Source organism: Gopherus flavomarginatus, chromosome 6, assembly GCF_025201925.1.
Source record: "Gopherus flavomarginatus isolate rGopFla2 chromosome 6, rGopFla2.mat.asm, whole genome shotgun sequence".
Taxonomy (NCBI): Eukaryota; Metazoa; Chordata; order Testudines; family Testudinidae; genus Gopherus; species Gopherus flavomarginatus.
The window spans coordinates 130,419,165-130,446,389 of NC_066622.1; positions in this window are offsets into that span (position 1 = coordinate 130,419,165).

Here is a 27,225-nt window from a genome sequence, read left to right on the forward strand (position 1 = left end):
GGTCCAGAATTCTCACTGACAGCTCAGGAAAGTTTCCCGCTGATTATTTTTTTCCCCTTTCTACTTGGTGGATCTTGTTCGAGTGTGAAAAATGTCTCATCTGTTCAGCTCTAGTAGCACATCAGGTGCCTCATATAAAAGAAATATTTCCACACTTCCCACAGGAAGAGACTTTCCTCTTCTGACACGCTTCCAGTCTGCACATGCAGCATGTGTCATCTCCCCCCTGCAGCTTTTCCCAAGTCATTTCCTCCATCTCTGCTCAGATTTCCCATTATAAAGACATTGTGTTTCTTCGGGGGGAGGGGTGGGAATGGAGCATGAGGCAGTGGACTGGAGCGCGAGAAGAACACAGTCTGACTTGTTCCTGAATGATAGAGAGAGATCATTACTGGGTCCTAGATGATTATAATGGGTGTATATATTACCTTAATGGTGTATATTCATTGATGCTGTGCTTCGGGGCCTATTGCCGCTGCCAGTAAACCTCTGTTTCTTCCAGGAAACGTGGGTCTCAGGGCTGCAGCTTGAAGTCTGAGATCTCAGATGTGGAAAGCATTTTCTTTTGATTAGTTTTGCCATTTTTAAGTATTGAGATAGGTAGCAAGGCTAATACACACACAACAGAAAGAGAAGTTTGCGTTTAAGAATGCTAAAGCCTGTGCTCTGCTCTTTTAATTTAAAGAGATATTAGCCAATTGGTCAGGCCTGAAGAATATCTTTCTTTTTACTAACACTCTCTTTCCCAGGCAAGTGTGATGATTTCTATTGCGGGGGTCTAAGCAAATGCTTCAATGTGGCTTAAACAAAGAAAATCAGTGCATGCTGCCTAGTACGCACAAGCAACCAACCCCACAATAACAAACAAGTGTGTATTTCATAGAGGAGGGGAACAATAAGAAGTACTTTGACAATAAGAGATGCAACTTCCTCCTGGAGCAAGCTTGGCTTTTACTGCCTCATTAACAGAGTGGTTCCCTTTTAGATTACGAGAGAGCTTTTGTGTTTATGGATTAAGGACAAGACTCCAAAGGGCGTTAAATCATGACAAGTGGTTCCGCATTCAAGAGTCAACTGAGGTAGCACACAGACCACATTCACACCTAGGAGCCTTGCCTACACTGTGGTAATTTACAAAATCAACCCAACAACAACAACCACCAAAACATGTTCTCACACCTGCGCAACTAAACTGGTCTTAAAACTGACTGTTGCTTCTGTGTAGTCAGGGGTCCTGTGGCTGGGGACTATATTTACTGTCATTTCACAAAGTAATCTTCTTCCACTACTGCTGAAAGTGACTCAAGATCTCAGGACAGTGAGATAAGAAAATGGAAAGAAAAAGGGTTGACTGAGTGCTGTATGGTGTGACCTAGTGGTTGGAGGCCATGTGGGCTAATTGATTGAGTGTGAGCTGAGAATAACCTTGAATATCTAAATTCTTCTGCTGACTTGCTGTGTGAAATGTAATGTCTCTGCCCCTCACTTTCCCTCATCTGTGAAATGGGGATAATAATACTCCTTTTCATTACTTACTACATGCAGTATTAGAATAGGTGACTGGGAATCAGAAGAAGATGGTTTCTTCTAGTTCTACCACTGGCTTTCTCTGTGATCACAAACAAATATGCCTCTATAACTCAGTTTACTTCCCTACCTCTTAGCATGTGGTTGTGGAGATTAATTAATTGCTTGGCAAACACTTTGGAATCCTGGAATAAAAGTGCCTAGTTCTTATACAGCTCTTTTCATCAGTATCTCTCAAAGTGCTTTACAAGGGATCATTATCTCCATTGTCCATTGGAGAAACTGAGTCACAGAGAGGCGCCAGTTACTTGCCCAAGGTCAGCCACAAGAACCACGAATAGAAGCAAGTCCAGTGCTCTGTCCTGTAGGTCATGCTACCTCCCCTTTATAGATGTGCAAAGTATTAGGCCCTGGATCTTACATAAAACGGCACACTGTAAGTTGCCCATTTGGTGAGTAGATCTATTAACAGTGCATAAAATTTAGCCCATGCATAAGTCTTTGCAGAAGCATGGTTATAGTTTGTTTCACACAGAAACATCAAATGTCTCTGTTTCCAAAAAAAGAAACCAATTTCTCCAAATACAAGTTTCTAGGAGGCCCAGATTACATTCTGTCATCTGCCTAGATTATCACAATACAGCATGTCAAGCCATGTTAGTTATTTTGTTGCACACATGCAACAAGCCAATGTTTTCATCCATAATGAAAATCGATCCAAAAATGAGTGCCTTTCTTGACCTACAGGATATGAATTTTTAATTATAACAGAAATTCAGTTACACACTTACATATGATTGAGGTGTTATTTTTTAAAACTAGAAGATGTACTCCCTAGAAGAGGCAATGATGTATGGCAATCAATCACTGATTTATTTTTTTTATTCACTCCCTAGATTCTTTGTCTCTTCTTAATAAAACCTTTTATTAAAGACTCTCAGAGCAGACTTTCAAGTAATCAGTACCTATAATTGGAGCCAGAGTTTCAGCATCCAACAAGCCATCAGTATACTGAGCTCTTTTATAAATTTGATCATGGTTGTGGGTGCTGACTCAACTCTCTTGAAAATTTTGCCCCCAAGGGTCTTGATTAAAGAAGGGGTGGGTTGGTTGCTGTCTTACTTGGGGTAATATGTGTTCTTAAAGGAAAGTTTGCTGGTATAATTAGGAAAGCAATTAAATTAACCAGAAGCAGGTAAGTGGAGAACCTGATTGGATCCTTCCAGGGGAGATGGGGTCCCAGCTGAGCCTTATAAAAGCACAGCTGAGTTTAAAAGCAAGAGATATTGGGAAAAAGCAAAAGGGAAAAAAGAAGTTTGTAATGGAGGATGGTAGCTACGAAAAGGAGAAGCTGGTGGGTTAGAGAAGCATGTGGGGTTTGATTTGTAAGACAATATTTCTCCAATAGTTTAGCTTTAGCACATGATTGGTTTTAAAAATGCTTCTGGGTAATGAGAGGAAGGTCTGAGTTTGGGGACAAAAAGTTTCCCCTGCTTACTGAGGTGTGTTGCTTCCTAGTCACAAAGCTATGCTTGCTGCAACCAAGCCTTTCTTGTTCCACTAAACCTTCCTTTGCTATATCCCCTCTGAGATAAAGAAAGCCCAGAAGCAGGAGATTAAGGAACCCTTCAAAGCTAATCAGTCAGAAGCAGGAGGCAGTAGAAATCTGTCAAGTTTTCCCGCTGGTATCCCAGCCTAGCGTTGTTTGGATGAGCAGAGGGTGGAACCTGCTGGGGTTAACTCTGTGACAGGCTGCGTCACAGAAACCCCCTTGGGACTGCAACCTGATGTGCTGGGAATACCTCTGAGCCCATTTTCCCTGGCAGCTTGGGACTTCAGTACCCTACCTTGCTGTGCCAGACACACTAGCCTGCTACAAACACAGGCCCAGGTCTGAAGCAAGTCCCCAAAAGCTGTGGGCTTAACTGAAAACAGTTTAAGAAGTGCTCCTGTCTCTAGCACCCAGATACCTAGGTTTAGGATGACCAGATGTCCTGATCTCATAGGGACAGTCCTGATTTTGGGGTCTCTCTCTTATATAGGCTCCTATTACCCCCTGTCCTGATTTTTCACATTTGCTTTCTGGACACCCCACCTAGTTTCCAATGGGATCCAAACCCCAAATAAATCTGTTTTACTCTGTATAAAGCTTATACAGGGTAAACTCATAAATTGTTCGCCCTCTATAACACTGATAGAGAGATCTGCACAGCTGTTTGCTCCCCCAGGAATTAATTACTTGCTCTGGGTCAATTAATAAGCAAAAAGTGATTTTATTAAATGTGAAAAGTAGGATTTAAGAGGTTTCAAATAATAACAGACAGAACAAAGTGAATTACCAAGCAAAACAAAAACACGCAAGTTTAAGACTAATACAGTAGGAAACTAAATGCAGGTAAATCTCACCCTCACAGGTGTTCCAATAAGCTTTTTTGCCAGACTAGATTCCTTGCTAGTCTAGGTCCAGCAATCACTCACACCCTCATAGTTACTGTCCTTTGTTCCAGTTTCTTTCAGGCATCTCTTTGGGGTGGAGAGGCTAGCTTTTGAGCTAGCTGAAGAGAAAATGGAAGGGATTTCAGGGTGTTTTATATCCTCTCTTGTGCAACATTACAGCCACAAGATGGGGTCTCTAGCCACCTGGGCAAGTCATGTGTCTGTGAATGATTCAGATTTTTGCAGGCTGACACCACTGTTTACATGTTAGTTTGAACATTCCCAGGAAGCTCAGATGTGGATTAGCATCTCCCAAAGTCCACTGTCAGTTAAGTGTTTCTTGACTGAGCACTTACTGGGAATAGTCCTTTCTCAAGAAGCTGACCAAATGCTTCAATGAGGCTACTTAGAATACAAACAAATACATAGCCAATATTCACAATTTCAAATACAAAAATGATGCATACAAATAGGATGAATATATTCAGTAAATCATAACTTTCGCAGAGATGTTACATGGCATATCTAGCATAAAACATATTCCAGTTATGTCATATCTACTATAAAGCTTATGGGGTGCAACGTCACAAACCCATAGCTAGTTCTTCCATTTTTATTTTAAAGGACAAACAGAACTAGATCCCTCTCCTGCATCAAAAGGAGATAAATGATCATGTTTTCCTTGTGTGGCTCATTTGATTACTGTGAAAGTAGAATGAATTATATTGTAAAAATAGAAAGGATTAAAGAAATGCTGTCTGTACCTTTAAGCAAAACTGTTGGAATGCTGTAATCCGGGTGTCAGGAATACAGACATTAACATAGAACAATTGCACCGTTTAAGGGCAATCGGTAAAGTATTAGCCTTAGATCGATAAGAGTTAGTAAGGAAGTAGGATATGCATGCTGTGCCCCAGGTGAATTTTACTGTTTTGCTTTCTTTGTCCCTTTGTCTAATTCCCACTCTTTTATCTGTATAAATAAGACTGTTTGGGTCTTGCATGGCCACTCACATTATCTGGGTGTTATTGGCAGAGCGCTGCGCTAATAAAACAGAGTGGTCTGACAAACTGTGAGTCCTGATTCTAACTTTGACAATTTGGAGGTCCCACTGAGATGGCAACCGTCTTCACTGGGGCTGTGTGATTCCTGACCGTTTTTATAGGATGACCGTGGCAGCCGGCACCTAGGCATTAGGCCCGAGCGGTCCTCCACTAGAGCGGAAAGGCACACAGCCACAGTGAGGTCTATGCCATCGAACCAGTTGGTCCCCACTCTGTTCTGGTAGGGATCCCGGGATCTGACATCAGGAATCTGGTCAGGTAATTATTTCTGTGTTTTGTCCGGACTGAAGACTGTCCTGCCTCTGTGTCTATCCATCCTCTTGTGGAGTGTTTGAATCTGGGTGCCGTCTCTATCCGGGGATAGGCCGACCAAGGGGTTCCTGTCCTCACGGTCTGAGTGAGTGAGTGAAATCTGCACAATCGCAGCTGCACTGCACTTTGGGTAAAACCCCTGGTGTGAAAGCAAGGGCGATTGAGGCAGTAGCCTGTGGGCTCCTTTTGTGTGTTGCACTGGGCATCGCTCTGACAAACCCGAATTTCCTTCTTGTGTGATTGGTGTGTAAAGTCCTCCTGTATTGGTAACTAGACGTCTAAGTCGGGACCGTTCCCTAAATGAACGCCGGCTCATTTTATGTATTTAGGACGGGTCCAGACTCCTGTAAAAAGGGTCCAGACTCCCGTAAACTTCTGGGAAAATGGTCTAGGCTAACTCAGGGGGATCCCAAAACTCAGTGGCCACTGTTAAAATCTTAGAACAAAGACTGAGTGGACGTCTTAAAGGACAGACTCGGCCAACCTAAAACAAAATTAGCTAAAGAAGAGGTTAATTGTTTCATGCAGTGGTGAGAAGAGGCAAATCGTAGGTGAACAAAATCAAAACTCACCTCTCTCAAATATTCAAATAATAAGTTAAAAGCTTTATTAAAAGCCTCCTCTCCCACCACCAGACTGAGCGCTCCCCTTTACCCAGTTCTCCAAACCCCGGATTGATCCAACCCCCTTCATACTCCCATCTCATTGTAAAAAGGACAAAAAGCCCCTTGTTCTGTTCCCCTTTGTTGTCTGCCTCAAAAACTGATTCTTTAGTGTTCAACTACCAATTCAGCAAGGAGGGTGGGCTCCTCAACTAGCCCCCACCCTTCCTGGTCCCTTTCCTTGAACATTTCTTTCAAAATTGTGAAGTGACCACAACAGCACTCAGAAATGGTTCATTGAAAAAAGCAGGATCGGGCCCAGGCAAGCAACAAATAAAAAAAACTGAAAAACAGGTTGAAAGCCCTAAGGGAATAGTGTCAGGAGTAAAAAAAACAGTAAGTGCAGGCATGAACCCCTGGAACAATACTTAAAATGGTAAAATCTGAGGTGATAAAGGTGTCATTTTGGGACATAAATAATTTAAGAAAAAAATAAAAAGTTAACTCTACAGAGGCTGAAGAAAATTAAGCAGTTAAACTTTGTGAAAAATGTTAAAAAGGACCATGTTAAAAAAAGAATTCTTGGTTTCTTTGCAGTTATAAAGGAAAAATGGGCCCTTTTCCAAAAAAATGCCTGTAAATAATCCAAATATATATACAGCTATGTAAAAACAAAGCAGTGTAAAGAAATGTTAAGGAAAAGAAAATGTGTATGTATCTATTTGTCTATAAAAATATGTAATATTCTAAAAATCTAAACCAACACCATCTGGTTTGTAAAACTGTTTTCTAGGTGTGAAATAAATTGGTTTTGTTTTTCTTTTTAATGCCACTAAAAATTCATTTGACTCTTTAATTCAAAGTTGCAAAACTGACAGACCTTTTTGCAAGACACAGGTAATTAGTGCTGTTTGGCTTTGGGATTTAGCATTTAACCCTTAAGGGGTAACTTAATTCTTTACAAAATTAAAATATTTTTAAATAAAGACCAAGTCATGGCTGCAATAGGGCAGTCAAAATCAGGAGAATAGGGAAAGATTCTAAAGTCTTTTTGTTTGGTTGGTTGGGTTTTTTTGTAACAATAGCAAATAAGAGCTGTAGTGAAAGAATAAAAAATTAACAGTGACTCTCTGAAGCAACAGCAGAGGTAAGGTGCACAAAACAAAAAGAAGCAATGTTAAAAACACTGAGCCTTAAAATAGCTCTGTGAAATCAGACTGTCACTTTTATAAGGGTACATAAAAACTCTGTATAAACAAAAAAAAAAAACAGTTACACCTTATGTAAAAATTAATATGGCTAATGTTTTTTAAAAGTTATAGTATAAAAAAAATGTGCATTTTCCCAAAAACATGTGCAGTGTATATTGTAAAAAGGGGTAAAAGAAATGCAAATGAAACGTGCTGCTGAATTAAAATCCTATTCGGGCTCCAAAAAGAGCCGTTTTCTTTTTCAGATCTCTGTGTGTTAAGACAGAATCTCTGAGCTCTGCTAATGGCTTTAAATCCAAAAGCCAAGCCTGTGTTAATGCAAATTACCTAACTGATAAAAAAAGGTAAAAACTGCCAGCACAAAAAAGCTGCAAATAAAAAACATACCTGGTCAGCAAACAGATTGCCTACATAAAAGGCATGGTATAACAAAATACCTTTAATAGATTTGATGCTAATGTTATTGTTAATATTAAACATTAAAATAAATTTAATGTTACCAAGTACCCCTGTAACAACTTATAGTGTGTATGATTTTTGGAAAAATCCTTTAAAGTAATATGGTAATAATGCTTCTCAGCTGTTACCTGTAAATAAACTTAAAGCTTAACACAGCAGGAAAAACATTACAAAATTGGTCTGCTATATAAGAAAAAAAACTTGAGGTACACGACCTCATGAATTTAATAACTAAACAGTGGAATAATTTCCGCATAACACTTAAAAAGTAAAAGCCATTAAAACCTGGTCTGCCTATAAAACAAACAACAACAAAGAAAACACACAGGAAAATATGGGGGCAATTCCTCTGTTTTGCCTGCAATAAGCAAGGGTCTTTGTAAAAGAACGAAATCTTTAACCAATAATCAATGCCACCCCAAAAGGGGTAGAAAAATGTTATTTCTGTCTTTCAAATAATCCAAAGTACTGTATAATGGGCTATGTGTATGTGTTAATTCTTAAAAAAAAAAGTGTTTAAAAAGTGTTAGCAACCCACCAAAAACCAAATGTAAATGTACTGTAAGTACTGTGTTTACCAATAATCACATTTACTATTTGCCACAACAACAACAACAAAGTCTCAGCTTACTGTAAGCACTAATTTAGCTAAGTTCTCTATCAATCTTGGCATTAAATGGCAAACAGTTACCAATCATCTGTTAAAAGGTAAAAATATAACATAGTTCCTAAAAAAAAAAAAAAAAAATGTAAGAAACTGAACCAGTCATCTTATACACACAAATGGGGACATGTTAAGAATTGCCACTGCAAAAAAAAAAACATAACAGCTTACCATTGGTATAACATATTTTCTGAATGGTCTCCCACAACTACTGGCATACTAATGTTACTACCCCTAATTGTGTTTTTGGTTTTAAATTGTATGTATTTAATTAAAATGTTTAAAATGTGCTGGTAAATAAAACAAATGTGTGCAAAGCTAAAGCCACAGGCCCAAATCACCTCCCAGTATTTTCTATTACGTGGACTAAATAAAAAGTAACACTGACGATTAATAATTTTACTGTCAAAAGGGGGATATGTAGGAGCAGAAGTTTATAATGTCCCATAAGAATTAAAGTATAATTTGATTTCATCCTGCTAGCCACCTTTTTTAAATAGCAGAAAGAAATAACCCCCTGGGACTATAAGATTCTGTTTTCCCATATGCATTACAAATTGGGCCCTCTCTTACTCTTTGTTTTAAAATTTAGGTAGTAAGAGACAGGATTCTCTATTGTGTCTATATTAAGTAAATTAAAGAAACATTAAAGGCCTGGGTCTCAATGTAAATTGTCTTGGTTATTAATTGTAAAACTTAGCAAGATTTAATTTACAGTGCTTTTTTGCTCTATATAAAATACTACTGTTTGTATTCTCAGTCTGTTTGTGTGAATGAGGAATGTATGCATCAGGAAAAGATAAAATGTGAAGGCCATTGTTATAGCCAGAGTCAAGAAAAAAGGAGTAAAAAAACCTAAAGAACATCAAAAAATCATGAGGCACTGCTTACTACCCCGACGGCTGTTAAACTGTCTAGCATCTCAGAGTGGATACATGCTTCGCAGTGTAAGAATGCACCACCCCCAGCGAACCAATCATCACCTCAGGACCATGCAGAGTCAATTTTGACTCCAGAAGAAGACGTAGAGGAACAGCCTGCAATACCTTACAATCTACGTTTTCGTAAGGGTTGCCAGAAGCAGACGACAACCTAAAGCAAGACCCAAGAAGAAGCAGTAGTGAGCCTAGCGCCTGCTGCCTGGTGGACATAAAACTGTGACTGCAGTTCCCTCAGTTGAGGTTGTCAGAACCAGAAGAGCCCTGCCTCCAACATGCGCCTCTGGTGGTGCCTGTTCCTCAGCTGTTGGTGTCTTAAGGTCTGGGGAGTCCACAATGACAATTCTTTTATCCAGCAGCAAGTGTGGATAGCTCAAACCCTTAATATTTCTAAATGCTAGGTCTGCAGCCACATCCCAGCCCACTCTCAAACTGGTGTTCCTGTCCTGGCTACCCACTCAATTCCCCAGACCTCACTGGAGGACCCTGTCCGTTTAACACAATATGGAACAATAATGACACCTGGGAAGAGGCTATTGGCAGTTCCTTTATCCCACTTGGGGAAGTAATACACCAGGCAAAAAGGCTCCTGAGGTTACAAGCAATAGTTAAAATAATGGCAAATAAAACTGGAGAAAGTTTAAAAGCCCTGGCCAAAGAAACCAGGGCCATCCAACAGGTGGCCCTCCAAAAGTGTCAGGCATTAAATATAGTGCTGGCGGCCAAAGAAGGGTACTGTGCTCTCATTGAAAAACAACACCAATGAGGTAATAGATCGTGCTAGCCGCTTAGAACAAATCACATATCTTCCCCATGTAGAGCAGAGTTCTTTATGGAAGTGGCTAAGTAACCTGTTCAATTTCTCTGGCATAGGAAACTGGTTGTTTCAGGCAGCCCTAATTATCCTGTTTGGAATCTTAGTGATTTTTGTATGCTTTCAATTAATCTCCTGTTGTATCCAGAATTGTGTCACCCAGGTGATTGCCCCAAAACAGAGTGCTAATATGATGATTTTAAATATCGCTGATGAACAAAGAGATAAGGAACAGTTAATTTGTGGAACCCAGTAATTGTTGGTCATGGCATGCGCTTGACCAAAAGGAGGGATTGTGAAAGTAGAATGAATTATATTGTAAAAATAGAAAGAATTAAAGAAATGCTGTCTGTACCTTTAAGCAAAACTGTTGGAATGCTGCAATCCAGGTGTCAGGAATACAGACATTAACATAGAACAATTGCACCGTTTAAGGGCAATTGATAACATATTAGCCTTAGATTGATAAGAGCTAGTAAGGAAGTAGTCAGAGGGGTAGCCGTGTTAGTTTGGATCTGTAAAAGCAGCAAAGAAAGCTCATGCTCCAAAATGTCTGTTAGTCTATAAGGTGCCACAGGATTCTTTGCTGCTTTTAAGGAAGTAGGATATGCATGCTGTGCCCCAGGTGAATTTTACTGTTTTGCTTTCTTTGTTAGTCCCTTTGTCTAATTCCCACTATTTTATCTGTATAAATAAGACTGTTTGGGTCTTGCATGGCCACTCACATTATCTGGGTGTTATTGGCGGAGCGCTGCGCTAATAAAACAGAGTGGTCTGACAAATTATGAGTCCTGATTCTAACTTTGACATTACCTTCATGGTACTTGGAGTATAATACTCCTTCTGACCTTGCTCCCAGGTCTCTCTCTGAAATGGCGCCCTGGAGGCTTCTGTGAGGCAGTGATCTGAGAGGTATTGATATAGCTGCAAACTTCCCTGTTCTACATAGTCCCACATCGCCTGACTGAAGCAGTATCTCAAGTGCTCAGCCCACCAGTTACAAAACACATTCTTCTTTACAGCTTAGGCTCGAGAGTTGTGTGGATTATGCTTTCACTCACAAATATCTCCCTTTGGAGAGGGATTAAAGCCAAGTTTTAATTTGGCTCACATAGATTAAACCAGCTGCTGCTAGAGTTCCTTTAATATTGACAGGTGTTCGCATAAGCCAGAGAAGCAATACATTCAATAGCCTATCTAGGACTACAGTAAATCTTACTATCATAATATACTTCTTTCAGTCATGATAGAGATCAGACAAACCCCTCTTAGCATGTTGGATCTCTCTGTCAGGGCTGGCATACCTCAAAAGCCGGCTGCCTCAAAAGCTATTTAACACTCCAGTACCCCACTGCCTCCCCACCCCGCCCTTCATCCCACAGTTGGCTGGAGACGGAGGCTGTTCTCTTTTGTCCATTCTCACACTGAATGAACATGTGCAAACCTATCAGTTTGTGATGCACCAGCAATCTCCCTAGAGTCTAGACTATCTGTAATGGTGTGAGTGGTTAAAACAAACATCAGTTCCCCTGTCCCACTTATCAGGAGCCATGAATTAGGTCTTCCTCTGTCCATTAGTTTAATAGAAAAATAGTCCTTCTTTCCTGGGTACAAGAGGCTTTGTTATTGACAATGACCCAATTTAACCCATGATGTCATTGAATTGGCTTCAGAGTAATTACATAAGGAATGAGTCTGACCCCCATTATATTCCTGACTGGATACAAACACATTCATATCAGCTACCTTATGATCCTTTTCCTTACTCACATCAAGACTTACTGTATCATTCAAGAAACATCAAATCTATCCCATAGACTGTTGGTGTACCAGGGGCAACATGTTGTCAATAACCAGCATCTACTGAGAAATGATGTCACTTGCCATATGTCGGAGCCTGCACTGAAAAATGTACTAATAAATGCTGCAATAATCAAATGCAGTGAGATCCACTATAATATTTAATGTGTTCCTGAAAATGAGAATATTTGTTCTAAAATGAAAACTATACAGAGCCTCCCTCTTTGTTTCAGAAGAATGTATTTAATAATTATAATACTCTGTGCTTCTCTAGTGTCTCTCCTCTGATGGCAAAATGCTTTGCAAACATTAATGAACTACTTTCACAGTGTCCTCTGTGGCATGGAACTACTAGTATTCCAGTTTTCCTTACAGAGAAACGGCGACACAGACAGAATAAGCAATTTGCCCAAGATCACACAACAAGTCAGTGGTTGTCAGAAATAAGAACCCCGGATCTCCTGATAATTCTCCCTGATCTAACTGTATCAGGAACACACCTACACATATGCTGACGTTTCCAGTCTTGTGTGTGGACATATCGTATCTTGAAAAGTACAAGAAGTATTTATCTTAACGATATGTGTTTGATTTATTACTCATGACTTTTGGAACATGTAGTATAAACAGGACAGTGTGTTAGTTTATCTAAGTGGTTGCATATGTATAATTTAATAAGGCACAGTTGGGAGCAGTTTGTTCCTGCAGTTAGTATTCAACCTCAGTGACGTTTGAGCAGTGCCTGTGAAGGAACTTCAGTAGAGTAGCTACTGAAAAATTAACGTGTTTTTGATGGAAGTTTTCTGCTTAAAGAGCCCGATACATTCTTCCAACGTGTGTCTCTACAATGCCTTTCCTTAAAAATGCTGTAATTGTATTATATATCCTTCTTCCAAATTAGAAAAGTGCACAGAGAGAGAGGCAGGCGTCGCTGTCATACATATGTACTACTTAGCAGCCATAACCCTTTGACTGCTGGTTTTCTGATCCATTCACAATGCTGCTCTTCTATCCATTTAAACATAATCCCATCTTGGAAAATTTCCTCTTCACCTACCTCACTATGCTCCTCGATGTTACCTCTCTCTGTACCTCCCAATGCCTATTCAGACACAGGTCTGATACAGGAGTGGGTGGGTGAGATTCTGTGGCCTGCGTTGTGCAGGAGGTCACACTAGATGATCATAATGGTCCCTTCTGACCTTAAAGTCTATGATTCTATGACTCTGTTTGCTCCCTCTCCTCAATCAGCTCTGGCTTCTGGTAGATTCACCACAGCCCCCTGTCGTCTGTCAGAGAGCAATCCCTTTCCTTTTACCATGCCAGCTTTCTGGAATAATTTGTTCATCCCTCTCCTTTACTAAAATGCATTTCAGCACTCACCTCTTCTATGTGTTTCCCCACACTTGTACTGCTACCAAACTTTCAAGCTTCTCCTTGTCTACTGTGCTCAGATGCAAAAAGGCATTTTTATAGTAAACTTCCCAGTGCTGAAAATTCTGGCCAACGATTTCAAATCTCAGCGCCTTCCCCCCGCAAAACACACACATACAGCTTGTGCAAACCCTACTGCTGAGGTCATCTGGGAACATCAACCCCTTCCTACCACATCTTGCTCACAGGGTCCCTTTGACCTTTTCATCATGCTTCTTCCAAACCTTAAAGGGACATGCCACAGAATAAATGTAGCCTGGGTATTCCATCCAGCTCTTACATCCAAAAGAAAATGCAGTTATATGTTAAAATATCCTAACATATATATTGTAATTTATAAATAGTACATGAGCAGTCACAAAACCCACTGAAATCAATGAGAGCTGCAGGAGCTCCGCCCCTTTGAAAATTTAGGCAACCTCTACTTTGGTGTATTTAGAAGACTATCTTTTAGATTCTCAGAAATTGTTAACTTCTGTAGGGTGTCAGTTAATTTATATGAATGACCTTGTCACCACATTAATTTATCCCATTCCTTTGATCTCAGTGGAATGTTGGGAGTCATGCTGAGTATATTATAGTGCAGAAACAGGTACATTCTGTCTAGACATATCTAGGATGCATGTCAGCAGCTTTTAAGATTAAAACCCCAAAAGCAGCGGTTGTCCGGGAGGAATACAGTGCATTCTGGGTAATACAGACTTGGCTGACTCTCAGGATGCCAATGAGAATATTAAATTGTCATTCAAGGAACAAAACTAGTAAGAGCAGATTTCATACAGAGGGAAGGACGCTAAGAGATATGCAGATGAAACACTCTCACAGAGAAAGTTTGGGCTGATGTGATGGAAACTGTAAGCACAAAGTTATGAGAAGCGGTGGACCTTTCAGCAAGCTAATCAGGAAATGTATACGCTAATAAGGAAGGCCTGTGAGAGTAAGAACGCTGATACACCAGAGATTTGAATAACTCTGGCACTTTGATCAGTGCCAGAGTAATTCAAATCTCTGGTGTATCCATTATTCTTGTAGCGACTAAGAAAGCGGAACAAGGTTAGCTTAGTATGCAGCATGCAGTACAAATAGCCAACCATTCTTCCAACAGAGGCCATTTTGGAAGTGTTGCTTGATTAGAGATTCTAGTTATAGGTTTAAAACTGATAAAGCCTGTAAAATCCCTCTCTGAAGACAAGCAATGAGGATGGATTTTTTTTTATCAGCTACCAGACCACTTAGTAACAGCCTTAATGTGCAGGTTTTTTTGCAGTGTTAAGAATTGTCTGTGTAGGGTTAAAGTGGACTGTAACTATCCCCCATGCTGGTAGCACAGAGTGGGATTTGGGAAAGGATGACTCTTACATACCATTGAAAGGAATCCATTTTTTATAAACACTTGAAGGGAGTGCCCATATGAGCAACGTAACCTCCAGAGGTAAGTGCTGGCAGAATCGGACCCTTTGCATGCAGAGTAAAGACTGAGTGATAACTAGCGTACACCAAGTTGCACACACATATATTGGTACAACTACACAAACACACCAGCTCAGGAGGTGATAGTGGCAGATAGGGATGTATACAGTCTGGTTACACCCCCAAAAATGGCACTGAGACCTGTACCCCCAATAGCCCCAGTTACCCTTGTCCAGAAATTCTTTTGGATAAGGAAAACGTGATACCATCTCCAGACTCAAACATTTCCCTAACAAGCATAGTGTATCCTACCAATTTTCCATTTCTTTCAATGGAACCCTCCATGGCGTGAGTCAGAATTATGGCTTTGAACAGGTTTTCTGCACAAGGGTGAATGCCACCCACTAAGCACTACATGTTAGCAAGAATTGGGCATGATGCTTATTGAGCTACTTCTGTCAAAACTGCAATAAATGCCAATAGAGTATGGCATGATGCTTAGGCCATGTCTACACTACAGCAGCTACAGTGGCACTGACATGGTGCTGCAGCTTTAATGTAGACACTTCCTACATTGATGGAAAGGGTTTTTCCATCAAGGTAGGTAATCCTCCTCTCTAAGAGGCGGTAGATAGGTTGATGGAAGAATTCTTCCTAGCTGCATCTACAGCAAAGGTTAGGTCAACATACCTACAGCAGGAGGAGTGAAATTTTTCACAGCTCTGAGTGATGTAGCTAGATCAATCTAAATTTTCGCTGTAGACCAGGTCATAAACTGCAAGCTTTTGGGGTAGGGACCATTTTTTTTGTTCTGCCTGTACAGCAGTTAGCACAATGGCTTCACACCCAAAAAGAACCTCGGAGGGAAAAGCACTGACAACAATAATTAAAATAGATAAAGATCTGGGAAGTATATCAACATACTCTTTGGATTTTGTCAAGAAATGAAGCACATCTAAAACATGTCAATGTTTCCAAAATAAAGAATAAGCACCATATAGCGAAGAAGTCTTTTGTCTAATGGTGAAAAGTGCTTAAAATAACTGATCATAGGCCCAATTTAGATGGGAAATTCTTAGCAAAATGGAGAATTAGAGATGACAGACCATACAAATTCCTTTGCCATCTGTCTTTTAAAATCAATAGGGCAAAAAACCTATTTAGCTGGAAATCTGATCCACCAGGACAGAAGTGAGGAATAAGTAGTATTGAAATGCTTGTTAGATACGAGTAGCCCTGAGGCATGATAAAACACAGCTGGGCATTGCTAAGGGAAGCAAGGTTGAGAAGGCAAAAAAGGAAAACTTGCAGGGTTGTATGGCAAACGCATGTAATTAGAGAGAGGTTCTTAAAAAATCTAATGGACAAGCATGGTGCAATTATTTAGAGACAGTCAAGAGAGTCTCACGCCATCCACTGAACCACTACCAACTTGAACGTTTGCTGTAGATATATCATCTTATTTCTGAAACTCTTAAACTAATTTTTATATAACTAACATCACATTGAAACCATTGCTGGGCCTCATCATGCCAATGGCTTAACAGCAACACTGAATGACTATCTGAAAGAGAAGGAGTTAAGGACAAGAAGTGAAACAGTGTGTTGTACCTAGTAAGGCTGGGCATTCAAGTCCCACAAGATCCCAATTAAACTAGAGTATTTCAGTATTTGTATTTGCTAGTCATGGGTGTCTTTTTGACTCAGGGAACTATTTATGGTGACTAAATGATGTAATGAGTGGTTGTCTTATGGAATGTCCATTATTCAGATACATATATTGGACCCCACATGCACCTCTAAGGCCCAACTGGAACTGCAGGCAAAATAATTATGCAAATTGGGAAAGTAGTAATGATGTCAGAGTTAATACCTCTGCTGTTGCAAAAGTACTGTGAGATCCTTCAAGAGCATTTGTGTTCTGTTTTGCATTGCTTCCAAAGACCTCCAGCATCTCAGTACCCCCTAGCATCATGCTGGGCCATTGCTTTTGTATAAATCAGCATGTAAAAATGCCACGTATTGAATCACCAATACCACCCTCTTGCAACATGCTGGATTTTTCTTGGAAGCTCTTGATCCATGTACGTGCTAGATCTGACCTTACTGTGCTTGGAAGATCTGAGAAGGTCACCGCCCTAGGCGGTATAGCTATGAATATTTAGTTACGGGAAAGTCTTTGAGTCTATTTTTAAGGAACAAAGAGGAACAGTTCCAAAGGCACAATATACGCATGGTGTTTTCAGTACTGGAAGTTCCTGTCTCACCAACGTATGCACGTTCTGTATGAATATAGTCCCTGTAGTGCATATAAGGATCAGAATTAATTTTTTTCAGAATGCTTTCTGAAACTCTTTGTTCCATATCTGAGGCGAATGCTACAGTCCAAGGTCATGGAATGGCTCGGGGAGAGGAATTGGCTGGATAAGCTGAAAATTAGTTACAGGAAAGGAAACAAAAATAAAAAATGAAACAATTAATGGAATTCAAAGAAATGGAAAGCTGACACAGGGAACGATGTTGGATAACAAGCGTTCAATTCCTTTTTGCAAATCATCTGCAGATGACAGTAAATATGAATGGATAGTAGGAATCTTGGGGTCTGGGAGAAAAAAGGAAAGATCATGTAGGTACTAGAGCATTAGGTGGGTTTTGTTCCATCTAAAACAAAAAATGGGGTGAACTTGGGGAATGTTTAGTGCTCTTGAAAGCAAGGGAGTAACACCACTGCCTAAAGCTAGGAGCATACAATGTGCTTCGAGCCACTGTCAATGCACCTCAGCAGTGACTTGAAATGTGTTTGCCTTGTGACATGTTGGCCTTTTTTGTGCATGGAATGTCCTCTGTATCACACAGTGTGATGTGAACTAAGATACAGTTAAGGGACTACACTGAGTTCACCAATATATTTCTATCAGTGGGGGATAACTCGGGATGGTTCCCAGGTCCTAACCCCCATGCCTGGGTAAACCCTGCTGCCCTGACGAGCATCAACCCCTCCTGTTTCTTGGGAGCCTGGAGGTAACTCCAGAATGGCTGCTCCTCTCAACAATAAAGTAATACTTTTATGTAAACAGGGCAAGCCCTCAACCCATATCAGAGGGTAACATCAGAATGTTTTCTAGGGGAAATTATACATGCACATTCCCCAGCAATAATACAATGGGCCAGTTCCCCAACACCAAAATATACAGATCAGTGCTCTCTGATAGTTCCAGTAGCTCTTGACCAACCTCTTTGTCCCCTGCAGAGTATGAACCAGCCCTTTGTTATAGTTAATGATGTTCACATGTGCTGTGAACTTAAGTGCTGAGTTCTGAGTCCTATTGCCTGGACATCAGACCTCATCATTGCTAGGCTGAGCTAGATCTCCCAGCTGAGTCCAGCTGCTGTCTGGTCAATCCCCTCAGCTACAGCTACCAGCTCAGTTCAGTTGCTGTCTCTTTCAGCATGCAAAATAAAACTCCCCAGGCAGCCGCAGCCTCTTCTCCAGCCCCATCACAGAGGTCAGTTGACTGACCCAGAGTCATCTAGATATCCATCACTCCAGCCAATCACCCCTCTTGGTTTTGGAGTGACAGCTGCCCCTTCCAATGAAACTCAAGCCACTGGCAAACAATCCCTTTCTTTGTTTGAGAGTGATACTCCTTCCCCAGTGAAAGTCTGTTGGTTTGTTAAGGCAGGTCTACACTACTGCTTAAGTCGATCTAACTTGCGTTGCTCAGGGGTGCGACACAAGTTATAGCAACCTAAGCGCTGTCCACACTGGCGCTATGTCGGTGGGAGACACTCTCTTGCCGGCATAGCTTCTGCCCCTCACCAAGCTGGAGTAATTATGCTGATGGGAGAGTGCTCTGTCGGCACAGTGTGTCTTCACCAGATGCGCTACAGTGGGACAGCTGCGCCGATGTAGTGCTTCTAGTGAAGACCTGCCCTTAATAAATCTCCTGCAACCATCACACACCCATGATAGACAGAAAGTCCCAGCAGGAACTCCAGAGGACAGTGCCCCCCCAGCCTCTAACCAATCATAGCTTTTAGGGATGGGCCTGTGCTCCTCACTGTTGACTTTTGATCAAAAATAGCCTTTGGATATCACACGGATGTAAAGTTAGAATATTAACCCACTAAACCATCAAATCCCCTCATGCAGCAGTTCTCAAGCTTCACTGCACTATGACCCCCTTCTGACAACAAAAATTACTACATGACCCAGGGAGGGGGGCAGGGCGGGGACAGAGACCAAGCTCTGCCACCCCAGGCTTTGGCTTTGGGCTTCGGCTTCAGCCCTGGGCCTGGTCCCGACCCACAGTTTGAGAACCACTGCCCTAGTGTGTGGACATGAAGAATTAAGAGGGGTTAAGCAAAGAATAATTAAATATTATTTATGGAAAGTCTAAATTTAAACATATACCATAAAATGGAGAATATGAGATCTATTCTCATGGGAAGGAGTACACTTCACAGTGTCACCATGGGATTTATATTAAGTCATGAAAGATATTAACATGTGATTTAGATGGGCTCAAAACATAACCTCAGAAGGATTTGGGGACGCTGAAACATCAGCTGGAATGCTGCAGATTAGCCTCCTTCTTATGTGTCACTGAGGAAGGGCTAACTTCACCTCTGCCCCCTGCTGGAATACTGTGTCCAGTTCTGGTGTCAACAATTCAAGAACGATGTTGATAAATTGGAGAGGGGTCAGAACTAAGCCACAAGAATGATTAAAGGATTAGAAAACATGCCCGATAGTGATAGACTCAAGGAGCTCAATTTATTTAGTTTAACAAGGGGAAGGTTAAGGGGTGACTTGATTACAGTCTGTAAGAACCTGCATGGGGAAGAAATTTTTGATAATGGATTCTTCAATCTATCATTCAACGGTATAACAAGATTCAATGGATGAAAGTTGAAACAAAATAAGGGGTACATTTCTAACAGTGAGAGCCACCGGAACAGTTTAGCAAGGGGCATGCTGGAGTCTCCATCACTGGCAATTTTTAAATCAAGACTGGATTTTTTTAACAGATCTCCTCCAGTTCAAAAGGAATTATTTTGGGGGAGTTCTATGGTCTGTGTTATACAGGAGGTCAGACTAGATGATCACAGTGGTCCCTTCTGACCTTGGAAATCTATGGATGTATTACGTTTCTGGCCTTTCTGGATGCTCCAAGCTCAGGTTTTACCTTTCTCATATAGATTCATCTGATTCTTCCAATCTTAGCCCAAGACTTGGCTACAGTACTCTGTGTATACCAGCTGCTTATCACCCTGAGGCTGCCGCTCGGTTTCAGGCACCTGCCTTTCCTCCTTTTCGGAACCTTTATCCAGTAATAAAGTTACCAACAGCCTCCTTAAAATAGAGTATTTTTACTTAGCACTTGGAACAAAGCATTAGAGGGAAAGGATTTTAAGGCAACAAACAGCCTACATGCATATTTAGTCTCATCTAAACATATGCTTCACTACAAGCTTAATTGTCTATGATGAGTCAACCTTTTCAGTGACATGGGGCACAAGCATAGATGTGCAGAACCTTTGTGGGCAACATACAGAAACAAAATAGCATCCTCCATGCGGCATGACCTCACACGTATGACCTGTGTGAGGTCTCTTATGCAGAGGACATCATTTTGTTGAGCAAAATGGTGCAGGCCTGGACAGAATCATCCTGAGGGCCAGACCCAATCTGCAGGCCACCAGTTGGACCACACAGCCTCTCTCCATCTCAGGGAAGAGCTTAGGGTTTTTTGTTAAGCCCAACCCTCCCTCAACCCGTCTTGCTCAGTGGTCTCTGTTGGAGGCCTGAATTCTCTCCTCAGCCTCACCATTTTTTCCAGTCAGCCAGCTGAGCCCTCTAGGAGAATGTTCCCATGATGGTTACTCTGTTGTTCAGGCAAACAGCCCCATTCAGCCTTGCTGGTTTGTGATCACTGTTCTTGTGGCAGTATCTATCTTTGGGTAGTGTGTTGAAACTGTCTGCTCCCCACTAACAGCCCAGAACACCAGCTCAGAAATCAATCCTTAAACCACATTCTGGGGTACAGATTAATATTTCTTTCTGAGCACACCCACAATCACCAGACGACTGTACAACCATTTGTTTTAAAACAAAAAGAGCCAGCTTTGCCCTCAAATGTATTCCCTTCAGTGAGAGCTGCCTTTGAACATGAGTACAGAATACTGACGTAGGTACTCAGCTGTAAGCATCAACGTTTGAAATATTTGGCCAATAAATAGAAGCTGATCCTCTAGTAATGATTAAGTTAAACAGATGTGTAAAGCTTTCCCAATGTGCTTAGTTAGCAGCAAGCTCATGCTGCCAATTCATTCTTGTGTGTATCATGGAGACAAAATTATGGGAACAGCTGAATGCTTCTGCTAATATTTCTCTAGCAAATCATTTTGTCAGGCTATGTTTCTCTTTTAGAATATCAAGTCACATATTACCACATGTTCTGATATTTCCTGAAGCCACATAAGATTCAAGACATCTTGCTAGGATAGAAATATGTGATGTTGCAGTTTTTTCTAAATGTCAGGTGGATTTGGACAGTTACCCTCAAGAGGCAGATATTTGGCTACTACTATTCGGTTGCAGATTCTACTTTATTTATAATACACAATCACCAATACCTCAACAGCAGGTGTTGGAACACTGTGTACATGTGAACCCTTTGGGCTATTATTTTGCTCAAGAGGGTAATGGCCATTTACCTCTCCCAGATGTTTCATAGGAGTTATTATTAGTTATTTGTATTGCAGTCGTTCTTGGGAGCCCAAGTTATTGGCCCAGGACCCCATTGTGCTAGGTGCTGTACAAACAGAAAAAAAAGACAGTCCCTGCACCCAGAGAGCGTATACTCTATAAGACAAGAGCTAACAGATGGTTACACACTGATTGGGGGAGTACAAGTAAACAATGAGACAGTATTGCTCAGAATGATGGCCAGTGAGCTCTGCACATCACCAGCTTAGTGGATGTCAAGTTTTTTCTAGGTACCACCACAAAGGAGGGATTTGAAGGTGGAAAATTAGGTAGTCTTGCAGATGGTGACAGGGCGCTTCTCTCAAGTGTGGAGGGCCACGTGCAGTAGTGCTACCCCAACTTAGCTTACTGCAATGCACTCACACTTGGTTAGTAGTGGAGGTGTTTTTAACATGCACAGTTGTGCTTGAAAGGAAATCTGGTCTTCTGACTAAGGAACCCAGATTGTGACTCAGCACATCTGGGTTCATTTTCTAGTTCTGCCAGGGACTTCCTGTGTGACCTTGGGCAAGTCACTTAAACTCTCTGTTCTTCAATTCCTCATCAGTCAGGTGGGAATAATAAGGCTTCTTTTCTCCTACACTTGTCTGTCTCGATGAAGAGGCTGTCTCTGACTGTGGTTAGCACAGCTCCTAGCACCATGATAGCCTTGATCTTGTTTGGGGTTGCCAGGTACTACTGCAGTGCAAACACTAAATAATTATATTTTGTTCTGAACGGGCTTCTGTGCACCTGATTCACCACACCGTTAGACCAGTTTTGTGACATGAAAATCCAAATGAAACCCTGCTTTCCAGCGTTGCACTCTCAGCTTCTGGGATATTTCACTAGATACAGCCTTGAAGAAATCTCCTCACGAACAGCTCACTTGGGATTGTGTCAGAGACGGAGAGGTGTTTTGGTTCGATTATTTATTTATTTTATTGCTGACGTCAAGTGATTTTTTTTCCCCCCAGTAAGGTTTGCTGCCCAAACCCCTCTTACAAATTGTTACAGTGAAGAGGCACTAATGTTTTAGCGTTCGTATTTCTACGTTCTAGAAACATGATGACTCTGTCAGCAGGTCCCTGGAGAGCATTTTGGTTGCCTTCCCAAATTAGCTGGCGGCCCCTCTGTTAAAGAGACAAGAACATTCTGTACTCCCTCAAAAGGATCGGGAGACACTCTTTTAAGAAACCATTTAAAGATTTCCCCATTTCCCCTCTGGATTTATTACTGAAAAAAGAAGATAATGCAACAGCGTCTTTAATGAGATTGTGTTGTGTTTGCTCTGATGAAAGAACCTGAAGTTATCAAGGCCATATAGAAGGGAAACAGGAGGAGATGAGGGGCTAAAGGAACTGCTGTAGTGCCGGAAGTAATTCACCACAGAGTTCTCTCAGCAATAACAGACCTCGGATAACTCACATTTAGCAAAAACTAGCAATAATGTCTATGATGTATCATTTGGTTACTGGTTATGCCTGGCCTGGAGTGGGAAACATTCTTAGTTACATTGCAGACCAACAGCAAAGGTTCAGAGAACAGACATCATTATATAAATGCTCGCGACCTTGAGTTCACATGATCACATTGTGTCCGTTCAGTTGGGGAGCAAAGGTGGGCTGTCTATGACCACATGGACTTCATGCAACTGGCTTTATGCAACCTACAAGAAATGATTAGGTCACTGCTGGTAACTGCAATCAGAAAAGAATAACTTCAGAATCACTTTGAACAATTTGTATTCTCCCAAAGAGCTAAAATCGCTTTGTATTAGATTTCAGAGTTAGGTAATTGGTGTTCTTTTTCTGTAGGGAATTTTCTACTTTAAAAAAAAAAAACACCTCTACTCCATCCGCCTCCTACAGTAGAATAACTAGAGGTTTTAGTATACACACACATACACACACACACGAGTTAAAGATGTAGGTATCCTCAGCAAAAGATAAAATATATATATATATATATATATATATATATTTATAGTCATCTTTAACTGCAGAAATGTAAAGCTTTTGTTGAGGGCACCTAGCAAAAATGCTTGCAATTCCCAATAAACCATCTGTATCCAGTTCAGATAGGACATCTATCATTGTGTTTGTTTTCTATGAAATCCTGATCGAAATGACCAGCAGTGACCTAATCATTTCTTGTAGGTTGCATAAAGCCTGTTGCATGAAGTCCATGTGGTCATAGACAGCCCTCCTTTGTCCCCGCAACTGAATGGACACAATGTGATCATGTGAACTCAAGGTCGCGAGCATTTATATAATGATGTCTGTTCTCTGAACCTTTGCTGTTGGTCTGCAATGCAACTAAGAATGTTTCCCACTCCAGGCCAGGCATAACCAGTAACCAAATGATTCATCATAGACATTATTGCTAGTTTTTGCTAAATGTGAGTTATTCGAGGTCTCTTATTGCTGACAGAACTCTGTGATGAATCGTTTCTGGCATTACAGCAGTTCCTTGAGCCCCTCGTCTCCTCCTCTTTCCCTTCTATATATACATACACACACACACACACACACACACACACACACACACACACACACACACAGACAGAATGAGAGAGAGAGAAAACTTCTTTTGGCTGAAAGTGGGTATTCAATAAAATAATGTTATGTGCAGGGGCCCAGTACAGCTGTGAGTAAATAGGGCTGAGTAGTGGTGTGTTTTGCATTAAAGTTCAGAGACCCTGCCTCCTGTTCTAACAGTAATCTTTCTCCATAAACATGCTTGCCTCTTTTAGCATGAGTGGCTGCCCATATTTGGGGATGTCCAGGTTGTTTCCATTAGGAGGAGAAATTGCTGACGGAGTCAGGTATTTCTTTGCTGCAATCCTATTTATTTATAAAGCATGTACACAAAGTCCTGTTTCCCTAAACACAGTAGCAATGAACAACAGCAGGAAGTTTTCTGGTTCAGAAATCCTAGCCTGCTTTACAGCCAGTCCTGTGCCCCAAGGAGCTGTATTTCTCTCCCCTTAGGATCAAGCTACCAATGCTTGTGCTGCTCCCTTATGGCTTTTCTGGTTGCTTTCTGCCACACACACGCACGCACACACACACACGCACACACACACAATATCACAGTGTGGACAGGGAATTGTGCAGCCTGAAAAAACCCTGGTCATGAAAGAGAGAGATGCAGGTCTCTGCACGGGAGAGGTGGCAACTGAGGAGCCAGGAGGCTAGAGTGAGTGCCCTCGAAGGACAATGGAGTGGGAATAAGGTGCAGATACCCTGAACTTTTGTCAGAATGTGAGTGATGACAGAAACCTGTTCTATAATGCTAATAAGGGCGGACACAAGAAAAAACAGCCGTGCAGCACTGAACTTTGAAATGGCCAGAACACTAATCAGTGTGGCCAACAGGTTACAAAGCCAGCTGGAAAATCGGTGCATTGGAAAAGAAGATGATGTTTAAGAATAAGAGGAGGTTGGAGAAAAAGCTTCTAAGTACAGCTGACTTTGTTGTTGTTATTATTATTATTATGTGTACTATCAGAAAATTACAGCAGCCTGGCAAAACTCTGAGAAGCACTTTCTGTCGTCTTTTCCTGGCATAGTCTGAGTTGTATCTCAAAAGGAGTTAGTGTTCAGTGTCTCTCCCTCACTTTTCTCTAAGTTATATTTACCAATTTACTCCTCTTTGCAGGTTTGTTTGTGTGCTGCTCAATTGTTTTCCAAGTCAGTCCTCTAAACCTTGATGTCCCGGAACCTAGTGGATTTAAGGGGCCTATTGTCTGATTGCTGAGTGTGGAGGAGGGTGGTTATTAGGATTATTATTCTTTGTTATTTGTATTTTGGGAGTACCTAGAGGTCACAATCAGATACTGAGGTTCCATTGAGCTGGCTGCTGTGTATACACATAATAAAAATACCACTCTTGTCACAGGGAAGAAGGTTCCCTGGAAGGAATCCTGCAGATGCATCAAAATGAGGTTACATCCTTGTGTCTAAGAACATAAAAATTACATTGAAGAGAAGGTGAAAATAGCTCCCATTCCTCTCCACGGAGAGGCAAATCACTGAAAGTCTGTATTTGTGCTTTAAAAGAAATCTTGTGCCCAGTCATGATTCAGTGCCTGGCAAATCACAACCCAGCAGGTTGCAATGCGTCATGTTGCTTTGCAGTATGAGGAGCTGTGGAAGAAAACCCTAAAACACATTCCTCATTATCAGTTGAGTCTCTGAGATGTTCTTTCCTCTCCCAGGCCTGCTATCAATGTATTTTATAGACTAAGAGACATTTTGGAGTATGAGCTTTCGTGGGTGAATACCCACTTCGTCAGATGCATGTAGTGGAAATTTCCAGGGGCAGGTATATATATATATATATATGCAGGCAAGCTAGAGATAATGAGGTAGTTCAATCGGGGAGGATGAGGCCCTGTTCTAGCACTTGAGGTGTGAAAACCAAGGGAGGAGAAACTGGTTCTGTAGTTGGCAAGCCATTCACAGTCTTTGTTTAATCCTGAGCTGATGGTGTCAAATTTGCAGATGAACTGAAGCTCAGCAGTTTCTCTTTGAAGTCTGGTCCTGAAGTTTTTTGCTGCAGGATGGCCACCTTAAGGTCTGCTATAGTGTGGCCAGGGAGGTTGAAGTGTTCTCCTACAGGTTTTTGTATATTGCCATTCCTAATATCTGATTTGTGTCCATTTATCCTTTTCCATAGCGACTGTCCAGTATGGCCAATGTACATAGCAGAGGGGCATTGCTGGCATGTGATAACGTATATTACATTGGTGGAGGTGCAGGTGAATGAACCGGTGATGGTGTGACTGATCTGGTTACCTGCCCCTGGAAATTTCCACTACATGCATCTGACAAAGTGGGTATTCATCCACGAAAGCTCATGCTCCAAAAGGTCTTTTAGTCTATAAGGTGCTACAGGATTCTTTGCTGCTTTTACAGATCCAGACTAACACGGCTACCCCTCTGATACTTATCAATGTATTGTTTGTAGGCAAAAGCAGTAAGGGGCATTAAATGTAAACAGTGCCATACTATTCTAAATGCAGGAGTTGGGTACTAACTCTCATCATAGGCTGGCATCAGGTTTGAATCCAGCACTAAAACACAAACCTCTTGTACTCATACTAAAAGAATAACTCCATTATCTGGCAGCAGTAGTAGGCTGTTCTCCTCAATATGGATTAGCTGCAGGAGGGAGCTATGACATACTTTCAAGTGGCACTCTTGATTATGGTGGCTAAAGGAATCAAGCAATGGGAATATCAAAAGTGTTCAGAAGTCCTTGATAAAACTTCTTGTTTCAATGGGTACATCTACACTACAGTAAAACACCTGGAGCTGGCCTGGGTCAGCTGACTTGGGCTTGGGCTGTGGGGCTATAAAATTGCTATGTAGACATTTGGGCTTGGACTGGATCAGAATCTTCTCAAAGCTGACAGAACATTTTTGTCAAAACTTTCTTTTCAACCTACAAAAGAGAGCTTTTCACCAAAAAGGTAATGTCTGAAAAAAATAGTCTGGTGAAAATGATCAGGTTTTTGTCAAAACAAAATAAAACCTACCACAATCTCTGAAACTTTTGTTTTCAACAACCCAAACCCCAACACTATCAATTTTAAACAGTAACCAAAAACTGGGAAAATAAAATCAATTTTCAGCGGCTGAAATCCAAAAAGACTTTTGTTTTGAATAAAGATTTGAAAAATGGCAATGAAAACATCAATAAAAATGTTTTTCTTGGAGGTGGCAGTAAAGTAATTTCCCAACCAGCTCCACTACTGAAGTTCACAGAGTTCAGGACCAGAATTTACCTTTCATTT